The following is a 16103-nucleotide window of genomic DNA, read 5'->3' as shown; positions in this document are numbered from 1 at the left end:
CCCACTCCCGGCAATACCCCACCCAGTCCCACCCCACACCCCCCTCACCCCCCACACCCAGTAATACCCCACCCAGTCCCACCCCCCTCACCCCCCACTCCCGGCAATACCCCACACAGTCCCACCCCACACCCCCCTCACCCCCCTCACCCCCCACACCCAGTAATACCCCACCCAGTCCCACCCCCCTCACCCGGCAATACCCCACCCAGTCCCACCCCACTCTCCCCACACCCCCCACTCCCGGCAATACCCCACCCAGTCCCACCCCACTCTCCCCTCACCCCCCACTCCCGGCAATACCCCACCCAGTCCCACCCCACTCTCCCCACACCCCCCACTCCCGGCAATACCCCACCCAGTCCCACCCCACTCTCCCCTCACCCCCCACTCCCGGCAATACCCCACCCAGTCCCACCCCACTCTCCCCACACCCCCCACTCCCGGCAATACCCCACCCAGTCCCACCCCACTCTCCCCTCACCCCCCACTCCCGGCAATACCCCACCCAGTCCCACCCCACTCTCCCCACACCCCCCACTCCCGGCAATACCCCACCCAGTCCCACCCCACTCTCCCCTCACCCCCCACTCCCGGCAATACCCCACCCAGTCCCACCCCATTCTCCCCTCACCCCACACTCCCGGCAATAACCCACCCAGTCCCACCCCACTCTACCCTCACCCCCCACTCCCGGCAATACCCCACCCAGTCCCACCCCACCCAGTCCCACCCCACTCTCCCCTCACCCCCCACTCCCGGCAATACCCCACCCAGTCCCAGCCACTCTCCCCTCACACCCCCCACACCCAGTAATACCCCACCCAGTCCCACCCCACTCTCCCCACACCCAGTAACACCCCACCCAGTCCCACCCCACTCTCCCCACACCCAGTAATACCCCACCCAGTCCCACCCCACACCCCCCTCACCCCCCACTCCCGGCAATACCCCACCCAGTCCCAGCCACTCTCCCCTCACCCCCCACACCCCCCACACCCAGTAATACCCCACCCAGTCCCACCCCACTCTCCCCACACCCAGGAGTACCCCACCCAGTCCCACCCCACTCTCCCCACACCCAGTGATACCCCACCCAGTCCCACCCCACTCTCCCCTCACCCCCCTCACCCCCCACTCCCGGCAATACCCCACCCAGTCCCACCCCACACTCCCCTCACCCCCCACACCCCCCACTCCCGGCAATACCCCACCCAGCCCAACCCCACTCGCCACATACCCGGCAATACCCCACCCAGCCCAACCCCACTCGCCCCACACCCGGCAATACCCCACCCAGCCCAACCCCACTCTCCCCACACCCGGTAATACCCCACCCAGTCCGACCCTACTCTCCCCACACCCGGTAATACCCCACCCAGTCCAACCCCACTCTCCCCACACCCGGCAATACCCCACCCAGTCCGACCCCACTCTCCCCTCACCCCCCACACCCGGTAATAGCCCACCCAGTCCTACCCCACTCTCCCCACACCCGGCAATACCCCACCCAGTCCACCCCACTCTCCCCACACCCGGTAATACCCCACCCAGTCCAACCCCACTCTCCCCACACCCGGCAATACCCCACCCAGTCCGACCCCACTCTCCCCACACCCGGCAATACCCCACCCAGTCCAACCCCACTCTCCCCACACCCGGCAATACCCCACCCAGTCCGACCCCACTCTCCCCACACCCGGCAATACCCCACCCAGTCCCACCCCACTCACCCCACACCCGGTAATACCCCACCCAGTCCGACCCCACTCTCCCCACCCCCGGTAATACCCCACCCAGTCCAACCCCACTCTCCCCACACCCGGCAATACCCCACCCAGTCCCACCCCACTCTCCCCACACCCGGTAATACCCCACCCAGTCCAACCCCACTCTCCCCACACCCGGCAATACCCCACCCAGTCCCACCCCACTCTCCCCACACCCGGCAATACCACACCCAGTCCAACCCCACTCTCCCCACACCCGGCAATACCCCACCCAGTCCAACCCCACTATCCCCACACCCGGCAATACCCCACCCAGTCCAACCCCACTCTCCCCTCGCTCACCGCACCCTTTAATACCACACCCAGTCTAATCCCACTCTCCCCCTCACCCCCCGCACCCATTAATATCCCACCCAGTCTAATCCCACTCTCCCCTCACTCCCTGCACCCGTTAATATCCCACCCAGTCCAAACCCACTCTCCCCTCACTCCCCGCGCCCTTTAATATCCCACCCAGTCTAATCCCACTCTCCCCTCACTCCCCGCACCCGTTAATATCCCACCCAGTCCAAACCCACTCTCCCCTCACTCCCCGCACCCTTTAATATCCCACCCAATCTAATCCCACTCTCCCCTCACTCCCCACACCCTTTAATATCCCACCCAGTCTAACCCCACTCTCCCCTCACTCCCCGCACCCGTTAATATCCCACCCAGTCTAATCCCACTCTCCCCGTCACTCCCCACACAATTTAATATCCCACCCAGTCTAATCCCACTCTCCCCTCACTGCCCGCACCCTTTAATATCCCACCCAGTCTTGTCCCACTCTCCCCTCACTCCCCACACCCTTTCATATCCCACCCAGTCTGATCCCACTCTCACCTCACTCCCCACACCCGGTAATACCCCACCCAGTCTAACCCCACCTTCCCCTCAACCCCCACACCCGGTAATACCTCACCCAGTTCCACCCCACTCGCCCCACACCCAGTAATACCCCACCCAGTCTGATCCCACTCTCCCGACACCCGGTAATACCCCACCCAGTCTAAGCCCACTCTCCCCACACCCAGTAATACCCCACCCAGTCCAATCCCACTCTCCCCACACCCGGTAATACCCCACCCAGTCTGATCCCACTCTCCCCTCACCCCCCACACCCGTTATTACCCCACCCAGTCTAACCCCACTCTCCCCACACCCGGTAATACTCTACCCAGTCTGATCCCACTCTCCCCTCGCCCCCCACACCCGTTAATACACCACCCATTCTAATCCCACTGTCCCCTCACTCCCAGCACCCTTTAATACCCCAGCCAGTCTAACCCCACTCTCCCCTCGCCCCCCCACACCCAGTAATACCCCACCCAGTCCGACCCCACTCTCCCCACACACATTAATACCCCACCCAGTCTAACCCCACTCTCCCCTCACCCCCCACATCCGGTAATATCCCACCCAGTCTAACCCCACTCTCCCCTCACCCCCCACACCTGTTAATAACCCACCCAGTCTAACCCCACTCTCCCCACACCCGGTAATACCCCACCCAGTCTGATCCCACTCTCCCCACACCCGTTAATATCCCACCCAGTCCAACCACTCTCCCCTCACCCCCCACACCCCCCACTCCCGGCAATACCCCACCCAGTCCCACCCCACTCTCCCCTCACCCCCCACACCCCCCACTCCCGGCAATACCCCACCCAGTCCCAGCCACTCTCCCCTCACCCCCCACACCCCCCACACCCAGTAATACCCCACCCAGTCCCACCCCACTCTCCCGTCACCCCCCACACCGAGTAATACCCCACCCAGTCCCACCCCTCACCCCCCACACCCAGCAATACCCCACCCAGTCCCACCCCACTCTCCCCTCACCCCCCACACCCAGGAATACCCCACCCAGTCCCACCCCACAACCCCCACTCCCGGCAATACCCCACCCAGTCCCACCGCACACCCCCCTCACCCCCCACACCCAGTATTACCCCACCCAGTCCCACCCCACACCCCCCTCACCCCCCACCCCCCCCACACCCAGTAATACCCCACCCAGTCCAACCCCACACCCCCCTCACCCCCCACACCCGGTAATACCACACCCAGTCCGACCCCACTCACCCCACACCCGGCAATACCCCACCCAGTCCAACCCCACTCTCCCCACACCCGGCAATACCCCACCCAGTCCCACCCCACTCTCCCCTCAACCCCCACACCCGGCAATACCCCACCCAGTCCCACCCCACTCTCCCCTCACCCCCCACACCCCCCACACCCAGTAATACCCCACCCAGTCCCACCCCACTCTCCCCACACCCGGCAATACCCCACCCAGTCCCACCCCACTCTCCCCACACCCAGTAATACCCCACCCAGTCCCACCCCACTCTCCCCTCAACACCCACACCCGGCAATACCCCACCCAGTCCCACCCCACTCTCCCCTCACACCCCACACCCCCCACACCCAGTAATACCCCACCCAGTCCAACCCCACTCTCCCCACACCCGGCAATAACCCACCCTGTCCCACCCCACACCCCCCTCACCCCCCACACCCAGTAATACCCCACCCAGTCCCACCCCACTCTCCCTTCACCCCCCACACCCAGTAATACCCCACCCAGTCCCACCCCACTCTCCCCACACCCAGTAATACCCCACCCAGTCCCACCCCACTCTCCCCACACCCGGCAATACCCCACCCAGTCCCACCCCACTCTCCCCACACCCAGTAATACCCCACCCAGTCCCACCCCACACCCCCCTCACCCCCCACTCCCGGCAATACCCCACCCAGTCCCAGCCACTCTCCCCTCACCCCCCACACCCCCCACACCCACTAATACCCCACCCAGTCCCACCCCACTCTCCCCACACCCAGTAATACCCCACCCAGTCCCACCCCACTCTCCCCACACCCAGTAATACCCCACCCAGTCCCACCCCACTCTCCCCACACCCAGTGATACCCCACCCAGTCCCACCCCACTCTCCCCTCACCCCCATCACCCCCCAATCCCGGCAATACCCCACCCAGTCCTACCCCACACCCCCCACTCCCGGCAATACCCCACCCAGTCCCACCCCACTCTCCCCTCACCCCCACCCCCCCCACACCCAGTGATACCCCACCCAGTCCCACCCCACACTCCCCTCACCCCCCACATCCCCCACTCCCGGCAATACCCCACCCAGCCCAACCCCACTCGCCACACACCCGGCAATACCCCACCCAGCCCAACCCCACTCGCCCCACACCCGGCAATACCCCACCCAGCCCAACCCCACTCTCCCCACACCCGGTAATACCCCACCCAGTCCTACCCCACTCTCCCCACACCCGGCAATACCCCACCCAGTCCGACCCCACTCTCCCCTCACCCCCCACACCCGGTAATAGCCCACCCAGTCCTACCCCACTCTCCCCACACCCGGCAATACCCCACCCAGTCCACCCCACTCTCCCCACACCCGGTAATACCCCACCCAGTCCAACCCCACTCTCCCCACACCCGGCAATACCCCACCCAGTCCGACCCCACTCTCCCCACACCCGGCAATACCCCACCCAGTCCCACCCCACTCTCCCCACACCCGGCAATACCCCACCCAGTCCAACCGCACTCTCCCCACACCCGGCAATACCCCACCCAGTCCGACACCACCCTCCCCACACCCGGCAACACCCCACCCAGTCCGACCCCACTCTCCCCACACCCGGCAATACCCCACCCAATCCAACCCCACTCTCCCCACACCCGGCAATAACCCACCCAGTCCCACCCCACTCACCCCACACCCGGTAATACCCCACCCAGTCCGACCCCACTCTCCCCACACCCGGTAATACCCCACCCAGTCCCACCCCACTCTCCCCACACCCGGCAATACCCCACCCAGTCCCACCCCACTCTCCCCACTCTCCCCACACCCGGTAATACCCCACCCAGTCCAACCCCACTCTCTCCACACCCGGCAATACCCCACCCAGTCCCACCCCACTCTCCCCACTCTCCCCACACCCGGTAATACCCCACCCAGTCCCACCCCACTCTCCCCACACCCGGCAATACCCCACCCAGTCCGACCCTACTCTCCCCACACCCGGCAATACCCCACCCAGTCCGACCCTACTCTCCCCACACCCGGCAATACCCCACCCAGACCAACCCCACTCTCCCCCCACCCGGCAATACCACACCCAGTCCAACCCCACTCTCCCCCTCATCCCCGCACCCTTTAATATCCCACCCAGTCTAATCCCACTCTCCTCTCACTCCCCGCACCCGTTAATATCCCACCCAGTCTAATCCCACACTCCCCGTCACTCCCCAGACCCTTTAATATCCCACCCAGTCTAATCCCACGCTCCCCTCACTCCCCGCACCCGTTAATATCCCACCCAGTCTAATCCCACTCTCCCCCTCACTCCCCACACCCGGTAATACCCCACCCAGTTCCACCCCACTCGCCCCACACCCAGTAATACCCCACCCAGTCTGATCCCACTCTCCCTACACCCCCCACACCCGGTAATACCCCACCCAGTCCAATCCCACTCTCCCCACACCCGGTAATACCCCACCCAGTCTGATCCCACTCTCCCCTCACCCCCCACACCCGTTACTACCCCACCCAGTCTAACCCCACTCTCCCCACACCCGGTAATACCCTACCCAGTCTGATCCCACACTCCCCTCGCCCCCCACACCCGGTAATACCCCACCCAGTCCAATCCCACTCTCCCCACACCCGGTAATACCCCACCCAGTCTGATCCCACTCTCCCCTCACCCCCCACACCCGTTACTACCCCACCCAGTCTAACCCCACTCTCCCCACACCCGGTAATACCCTACCCAGTCTGATCCCACTCTCCCCTCGCCCCCCACACCCATTAATACCCCACCCATTCTAATCCCACTGTCCCCTCACTCCCAGCACCCTTTAATACCCCAGCCAGTCTAACCCCACTCTCCCCACACACATTAATACCGCACCCAGTCTAACCCCACTCTCCCCTCACCCCCCACATCCGGTAATACCCCACCCAGTCTAACCCCACTCTCCCCTCACCCCCCACACCTGTTAATAACCCACCCAGTCTAACCCCACTCTCCCCACACCCGTTAATACCCCACCCAGTCTGATCCCACTCTCCCCACACCCGTTAATATCCCACCCAGTCCAACCACTCTCCCCTCACCCCCCACACCCCCCACTCCCGGCAATACCCCACCCAGTCCCACCCCACTCTCCCCTCACCCCCCACACCCCCCACTCCCGGCAATACCCCACCCAGTCCCACCCCACTCTCCCCTCACCCCCCACACCCAGGAATACCCCACCCAGTCCCACCCCACTCTCCCCACTCCCGGCAATACTCCACCCAGTCCCAGCCACTCTCCCCTCACCCCCCACACCCCCACACACCCAGTAATACCCCACCCAGTCCCACCCCACTCTCCCGTCACCCCCCACACCGAGTAATACCCCACCCAGTCCCACCCCTCAACCCCTCACCCCCCACACCCAGCAATACCCCACCCAGTCCCACCCCACTCTCCCCTCACCCCCCACACCCAGGAATACCCCACCCAGTCCCAACCCACTCTCCCCACTCCCGGCAATACCCCACCCAGTCCCAGCCACTCTCCCCTCACCCCCCACACCCAGTAATACCCCACCCAGTCCCACCCCACAACCCCCACTCCCGGCAATACCCCACCCAGTCCCACCGCACACCCCCCTCACCCCCCACACCCAGTATTACCCCACCCAGTCCCACCCCACACCCCCCTCTCCCCCCACCCCCCCCACACCCAGTAATACCACACCCAGTCCAACCCCACACCCCCCTCACCCCCCACACCCGGTAATACCACACCCAGTCCGACCCCACTCACCCCACACCCGGCAATACCCCACCCAGTCCAACCCCACTCTCCCCACACCCGGCAATACCCCACCCAGTCCCACCCCACTCTCCCCTCAACCCCCACACCCGGCAATACCCCACCCAGTCCCACCCCACTCTCCCCTCACCCCCCACACCCCCCACACCCAGTAATACCCCACCCAGTCCAATCCCACTCTCCCCACTCCCGGCAATACCCCACCCAGTCCCACCCCATTCTCCCCACACCCCCCACACCCAGTAATACCCCACCCAGTCCCACCCCACTCTCCCCACACCCGGCAATACCCCACCCAGTCCCACCCCACTCTCCCCACACCCAGTAATACCCCACCCAGTCCCACCCCACTCTCCCCTCAACACCCACACCCGGCAATACCCCACCCAGTCCCACCCCACTCTCCCCTCACCCCCCACACCCCCCACACCCAGTAATACCCCACCCAGTCCAACCCCACTCTCCCCACACCCGGCAATACCCCACCCTGTCCCACCCCACACCCCCCTCACCCCCCACACCCAGTAATACCCCACCCAGTCCCACCCCACTCTCCCTTCACCCCCCACACCCAGTAATACCCCACCCAGTCCCACCCCACTCTCCCCACACCCAGTAATACCCCACCCAGTCCCACCCCACTCTCCCCACACCCGGCAATACCCCACCCAGTCCCACCCCACTCTCCCCTCACCCCCCACACCCCCCACACCCAGTAATACCCCACCCAGTCCCACCCCACTCTCCCCACACCCAGTAATACCCCACCCAGTCCCACCCCACTCTCCCCACACCCAGTAATACCCCACCCAGTCCCACCCCACTCTCCCCACACCCAGTGATACCCCACCCAGTCCAACCCCACTCTCCCCTCACCCCCCTCACCCCCCACTCCCGGCAATACCCCACCCAGTCCCACCCCACACCCCCCACTCCCGGCAATACCCCACCCAGTCCCACCCCACTCTCCCCTCACCCCCACACCCCCCACACCCAGTGATACCCCACCCAGTCCCACCCCACACTCCCCTCACCCCCCACACCCCCCACTCCCGGCAATACCCCACCCAGCCCAACCCCACTCGCCACACACCCGGCAATACCCCACCCAGCCCAACCCCACTCGCCCCACACCCGGCAATACCCCACCCAGCCCAACCCCACTCTCCCCACACCCGGTAATACCCCACCCAGTCCTACCCCACTCTCCCCACACCCGGCAATACCACACCCAGTCCGACCCCACTCTCCCCTCACCCCCCACACCCGGTAATAGCCCACCCAGTCCTACCCCACTCTCCCCACACCCGGTAATACCCCACCCAGTCCAACCCCACTCTCCCCACACCCGGCAATACCCCACCCAGTCCGACCCCACTCCCCCCACACCCGGCAATACCCCACCCAGTCCCACCCCACTCTCCCCACACCCGGCAATACCCCACCCAGTCCGACCCCACTCTCCCCACACCCGGCAATACCCCACCCAGTCCGACCCCACTCTCCCCACACCCGGCAACGCCCCACCCAGTCCGACCCCACTCTCCCCACACCCGGCAATACCCCACCCAGTCCAACCCCACTCTCCCCACACCCGGCAATACCCCACCCAGTCCCACCCCACTCACCCCACACCCGGTAATACCCCAACCAGTCCGACCCCACTCTCCCCACACCCGGTAATACACCACCCAGTCCCACCCCACTCTCCCCACACCCGGCAATACCCCACCCAGTCCCACCCCACTCTCCCCACACCCGGTAATACCCCACCCAGTCCAACCCCACTCTCCCCACACCCGGCAATACCCCACCCAGTCCCACCCCACTCTCCCCACTCTCCCCACACCCGGTAATACCCCACCCAGTCCCACCCCACTCTCCCCACACCCGGCAATACCCCACCCAGTCCGACCCTACTCTCCCCACACCCGGCAATACCCCACCCAGTCCGACCCTACTCTCCCCACACCCGGCAATACCCCACCCAGTCCAACCCCACTCTCCCCACACCCGGCAATACCACACCCAGTCCAACCCCACTCTCCCCCTCATCCCCCGCACCCTTTAATATCCCACCCAGTCTAATCCCACTCTCCCCTCACTCCCCGCACCCGTTAATATCCCACCCAGTCTGATCCCACTCTCCCCACACCCCCCACACCCGTTAATACCCCACCCAGTCTGATCCCACTCTCCCCACACCCCCCACACCCGGTAATACCCCACCCAGTCTAAGCCCACTCTCCCCACACCCAGTAATACCCCACCCAGTCCAATCCCACTCTCCCCACACCCGGTAATACCCCACCCAGTCTGATCCCACTCTCCCCTCACCCCCCACACCCGTTACTACCCCACCCAGTCTAACCCCACTCTCCCCACACCCGGTAATACCCCACCCAGTCCAATCCCACTCTCCCCACACCCGGTAATACCCCACCCAGTCTGATCCCACTCTCCCCTCGCCCCCCACACCCGTTAATACCCCACCCATTCTAATCCCACTGTCCCCTCACTCCCAGCACCCTTTAATACCCCAGCCAGTCTAACCCCACTCTCCCCTCGCCCCCCACACCCGGGAATACCCCACCCAGTCCGACCCCACTCTCCCCACACACATTAATACCCCACCCAGTCTAACCCCACTCTCCCCTCACCCCCCACATCCGGTAATACCCCACCCAGTCTAACCCCACTCTCCCCTCACCCCCCACACCTGTTAATAACCCACCCAGTCTAACCCCACTCTCCCCACACCCGTTAATACCCCACCCAGTCTAACCCCACTCTCCCCACACCCGGTAATACCCCACCCAGTCTGATCCCACTCTCCCCACACCCGTTAATATCCCACCGAGTCCAACCACTCTCCCCACACCCCCCACTCCCGGCAATACCCCACCCAGTCCCACCCCACTCTCCCCTCACCCGCCACACCCCCCACTCCCGGCAATACCCCACCCAGTCCCACCCCACTCTCCCCTCACCCCCCACACCCCCCACACCCAGTAATACCCCACCCAGCCCCACCCCACTCTCTCCTCACCCCCCACACCCCCCACTCCCGGCAATACCCCACCCAGTCCCACCCCACTCTCCCCTCACCCCCCACACCCAGGAATACCCCACCCAGTCCCATCCCACTCTCCCAACTCCCGGCAATACCCCACCCAGTCCCAGCCACTCTCCCCTCACCCCCCACACCCCCCACACCCAGTAATACCCCACCCAGTCCCACCCCACTCTCCCGTCACCCCCCACACCGAGTAATACCCCACCCAGTCCCACACCTCACCCCCCTCACCCCCCACACCCAGCAATACCCCACCCAGTCCCACCCCACTCTCCCCTCACCCCCCACACCCAGGAATACCCCACCCAGTCCCAACACACTCTCCCCACTCCCGGCAATACCCCACCCAGTCCCAGCCACTCTCCCCTCACCCCCCACACCCCGAACACCCAGTAATACCCCACCCAGTCCCACCCCACTCTCCCCTCACCCCCCACACCCAGGAATACCCCACCCAGTCCCAACCCACTCTCCCCACTCCCGGCAATACCCCACCCAGTCCCAGCCACTCTCCCCTCACCCCCCACACCCCCCACACCCAGTAATACCCCACCCAGTCCCACCCCACTCTCCCGTCACCCCCCACACCGAGTAATACCCCACCCAGTCCCACACCTCACCCCCCTCACCCCCCACACCCAGCAATACCCCACCCAGTCCCACCCCACTCTCCCCTCACCCCCCACACCCAGGAATACCCCACCCAGTCCCAACCCACTCTCCCCACTCCCGGCAATACCCCACCCAGTCCCAGCCACTCTCCCCTCACCCCCCACACCCCGAACACCCAGTAATACCCCACCCAGTCCCACCCCACAACCCCCACTCCCGGCAATACCCCACCCAGTCCCACCGCACCCCCCCCTCACCCCCCACACCCAGTAATACCCCACCCAGTCCCACCCCACACCCCCCTCACCCCCCACCCCCCCCACACCCAGTAATACCCCACCCAGTCCAACCCCACACCCCCCTCACCCCCCACACCCGGTAATACCACACCCAGTCCGACCCCACTCACCCCACACCCGGCAATACCCCACCCAGTCCAACCCCACTCTCCCCACACCCGGCAAAACCCCACCCAGTCCAACCCCATTCTCCCCACTCCCGGCAATACCCCACCCAGTCCCACCCCATTCTCCCCACACCCCCCACTCCCGGCAATACCCCACCCAGTCCCACCCCACTCTCCCCACACCCGGCAATACCCCACCCAGTCCCACCCCACTCTCCCCACACCCAGTAATACCCCACCCAGTCCCACCCCACTCTCCCCTCAACACCCACACCCGGCAATACCCCACCCAGTCCCACCCCACTCTCCCCACACCCAGTAATACCCCACCCAGTCCCACCCCACTCTCCCCACACCTGGCAATACCCCACCCAGTCCCACCCCACTCTCTCCTCACCCCCCACACCCCCCACACCCAGTAATACCCCACCCAGTCCCACCCCACTCTCCCCACACCCAGTAATACCCCACCCAGTCCCACCCCACACCCCCCTCACCCCCCACTCCCGGCAATACCCCACCCAGTCCCAGCCACTCTCCCCTCACCCCCCACACCCCCCACACCAAGTAATACCCCACCCAGTCCCACCACACTCTCCCCACACCCAGTAATACCCCACCCAGTCCCACCCCACTCTCCCCACACCCAGTAATACCCCACCCAGTCCCACCCCACTCTCCCCACACCCAGTGATACCCCACCCAGTCCCACCCCACTCTCCCCTCACCCCCCACTCCCGGCAATACCCCACCCAGTCCCACCCCACACCCCCCACTCCCGGCAATACCCCACCCAGTCCCACCCCACTCTCCCCTCACCCCCCACACCCCCCACACCCAGTGATACCCCACCCAGTCCCACCCCACACTCCCCTCACCCCCCGCACCCCCCACTCCCGGCAATACCCCACCCAGCCCAACCCCACTCGCCACACACCCGGCAATACCCCACCCAGCCCAACCCAACTCGCCCCACACCCGGCAATACCCCACCCAGCCCAACCCCACTCTCCCCACACCCGGTAATACCCCACCCAGTCCAACCCCACTCTCCCCACACCCGGCAATACCCCACCCAGTCCGACCCCACTCTCCCCCCACCCCCCACACCCTGTAATAGCCCACCCAGTCCTACCCCACTCTCCCCACACCCGGCAATACCCCACCCAGTCCACCCCACTCTCCCCACACCCGGCAATACCCCACCCAGTCCAACCCCACTCTCCCCACACCCGGCAATACCCCACCCAGTCCAACCCCACTCTCCCCACACCCGGCAATACCCCACCCAGTCCGACCCCACTCTCCCCACACCCGGCAATACCCCACCCAGTCCAACCCCACTCTCCCCACACCCGGCAATACCCCACCCAGTCCGACCCCACTCTCCCCACACCCGGCAACACCCCACCCAGTCCGACCCCACTCTCCCCACACCCGGCAATACCCCACCCAGTCCAACCCCACTCTCCCCACACCCGGCAATACCCCACCCAGTCCGACCCCACTCTCCCCACACCCGGCAATACCCCACCCAGTCTAATCCCACTCTCCCCACACCCGGTAATACCCCACCCAGTCCCACCCCACTCTCCCCACACCCGGCAATACCCCACCCAGTCCAACCACACTCTCCCCACACCCGGCAATACCCCACCCAGTCCCACCCCACTCTCCCCTCACCCCCCACACCCGGTAATACCCCACCCAGTCCCACCCCACTCTCCCCACACCCGGCAATACCCCACCCAGTCCCACCCCACTCTCCCCACACCCGGCAATACCACACCCAGTCCAACCCCACTCTCCCCACACCCGGCAATACCCCACCCAGTCCAACCCCACTCTCCCCACACCCGGCAATACCCCACCCAGTACAACCCCACTCTCCCCTCGCTCACCGCACCCTTTAATACAACACCCAGTCTAATCCCACTCTCCCCCTCACCCCCCGCACCCTTTAATATCCCACCCAGTCTAATCCCACTCTCCCCTCACTCCCCGCACCCGTTAATATCCCACCCAGTCCAAACCCACTCTCCCCTCACTCCCCGCACCCTTTAATATCCCACCCAGTCTAATCCCACTCTCCCCTCACTCCCCGCAACCTTTAATATCCCACCCAGTCTAATCCCACTCTCCCCGTCACTCCCCACACAATTTAATATCCCACCCAGTCTAATCCCACTCTCCCCGTCACTCCCCGCACCCTTTAATATCCCACCCAGTCTTGTCCCACTCTCCCCTCACTCCCCACACCCTTTAATATCCCACCCAGTCTAATCCCACTCTCCCCGTCACTCCCCACACAATTTAATATCCCACCCAGTCTAATCCCACTCTCCCCGTCACTCCCCGCACCCTTTAATATCCCACCCAGTCTTGTCCCACTCTCCCCTCACTCCCCACACCCTTTAATATCCCACCCAGTCTGATCCCACTCTCACCTCACTCCCCACACCCGGTAATACCCCACCCAGTCTAACCCCACTTTCCCCTCAACCCCCACACCCGGTAATACCTCACCCAGTTCCACCACACTCGCCCCACACCCAGTAATACCCCACCCAATCTGATCCCACTCTCCCCACACCCGGCAATACCCCACCCAGTCTGATCCCTCTCTCCCCACACCCCCCCACACCCGGTAATACCCCACCCAGTCTAAGCCCACTCTCCCCACACCCAGTAATACCCCACCCAGTCCAATCCCACTCTCCCCACACCCAGTAATACCCCACCCAGTCTGATCCCAATCTCCCCTCACCCCCCACACCCGTTACTACCCCACCCAGTCTAACCCCACTCTCCCCACACCCGGTAATACCCTACCCAGTCTGATCCCACTCTCCCCTCGCCCCCCACACCCGTTAATACCCCACCCATTCTAATCCCACTGTCCCCTCACTCCCAGCACCCTTTAATACCCCAGCCAGTCTAACCCCACTCTCCCCTCGCCCCCCACACCCGGTAATACCCCACCCAGTCCGACCCCACTCTCCCCACACACATTAATACCCCACCCAGTCTAACCCCACTCTACCCTCACCCCCCACATCCGGTAATACCCCACCCAGTCTAACCCCACTCTCCCCTCACCCCCCACACCTGTTAATAACCCACCCAGTCTAACCCCACTCTCCCCACACCCGTTAATACCCCACCCAGTCTAACCCCACTCTCCCCCCACCCAGTAATACCCCACCCAGTCCAACCCCACTCTCCCCACACCCGGCAATACCCCACCCAGTCCGACCCCACTCTCCCCACACCCGGCAACACCCCACCCAGTCCAACCCCACTCTCCCCACACACGGCAATACCCCACCCAGTCCGACCCCACTCTCCCCACACCCGGCAACACCCCACCCAGTCCGACCCCACTCTCCCCACACCCGGCAATACCCCACCCAGTCCAACCCCACTCTCCCCACACCCGGCAATACCCCACCCAGTCCCACCCCACTCACCCCACACCCGGTAATACCCCACCCAGTCCGACCCCACTCTCCCCACACCCGGTAATACCCCACCCAGTCCCACCCCACTCTCCCCACTCTCCCCACACCCGGTAATACCCCACCCAGTCCAACCCCACTCTCCCCACACCCGGCAATACCCCACCCAGTCCCACCCCACTCTCCCCACACCCGGCAATACCACACCCAGTCCAACCCCACTCTCCCCACACCCGGCAATACCCCACCCAGTCCAACCCCACTCTCCCCACACCCGGCAATAACCCACCCAGTCCAACCCCACTCTCCCCTCGCTCACCGCACCCTTTAATACCACACCCAGTCTAATCCCACTCTCCCCCTCACCCCCCGCACCCTTTAATATCCCACCCAGTCTAATCCCACTCTCCCCCTCACCCCCCGCACCCTTTAATATCCCACCCAGTCTAATCCCACTCTCCCCTCACTCCCCACACCCTTTAATATCCCACCCAGTCCAAACCCACTCTCCCCTCACTCCCCGCACCCTTTAATATCCCACCCAGTCTTGTCCCACTCTCCCCTCACTCCCCACACCCTTTAATATCCCACCCAGTCTGATCCCACACTCCCCTCGCTCCCCACACCCGGTAATACCCCACCCAGTCTAACCCCACTTTTCCCTCAACCCCCACACCCGGTAATACCTCACCCAGTTCCACCCCACTCGCCCCACACCCAGTAATACCCCACCCAGTCTGATCCCACTCTCCCCACACCCCCCACACCCAGTAATACCCCACCCAGTCTGATCCCACTCTCCCCACACCCGGTAATACCCCACCCAGTCTAAGCCCACTCTCCCCACACCCAGTTATACCCCACCCAGTCCAATCCCACTCTCCCCACACCTGGTA

General features: G+C 64.7%; 1 protein-coding gene across 1 annotated transcript in view; it reads right to left on the bottom strand.

Annotated features, from left to right (window-relative positions):
• LOC140411222 (MAM domain-containing glycosylphosphatidylinositol anchor protein 1-like) overlaps positions 1 to 16103 on the bottom strand; it is an 875194-nt gene that overhangs the window by 550196 nt on the left and 308895 nt on the right. The window lies entirely within an intron of this gene.

Source organism: Scyliorhinus torazame, chromosome 4 (genome assembly GCF_047496885.1).
Source record: "Scyliorhinus torazame isolate Kashiwa2021f chromosome 4, sScyTor2.1, whole genome shotgun sequence".
In the NCBI taxonomy this organism is placed as follows: Eukaryota; Metazoa; Chordata; class Chondrichthyes; order Carcharhiniformes; family Scyliorhinidae; genus Scyliorhinus; species Scyliorhinus torazame.
This window is presented reverse-complemented; position numbering and strand designations above follow the sequence as displayed.